We start from the raw sequence: 454 nt of genomic DNA on the forward strand, positions 1-454 counted from the left end.
GTTTTGTGATGTGAAGCCTTACCAGGGCCTTCTGTCTCACGTACCATTTTGTCCTGTTAGAGATGAAGCCCCTAATACATTTAATAAAGCAGTAGAGATTAACCCTCAGGAGAATGACCGTTTGTCTCATATAAATCTGGGGTCATTGTAAGGTATAATGTCCATGGTAAGTCAAAAGCCCAGAGGGACCTTTGACATCGATATAGTCCTCAGTGCTAAGAGTATCCACATGCTGGCTCATCTTGCGACCATTGGGGAACTATTTTATGATGTCTTCTATAAGTAAAAACTACTTAATACTTTGCTGTCAATGGCCATGAGAGACATTTCAAACCTCATTTATTCATTATTTATTGAAGGTTTTAAAGATGTAAATATATTTGAAAACTTCAACAATGTAACAGAAGCATAATAATGTATTGAGAAATCAGCATTATTTACATTTATTGCTGTC

The sequence above is a fragment of the Octopus bimaculoides genome, chromosome 27, assembly GCF_001194135.2.
Source record: "Octopus bimaculoides isolate UCB-OBI-ISO-001 chromosome 27, ASM119413v2, whole genome shotgun sequence".
NCBI classification, from domain to species: domain Eukaryota; kingdom Metazoa; phylum Mollusca; class Cephalopoda; order Octopoda; family Octopodidae; genus Octopus; species Octopus bimaculoides.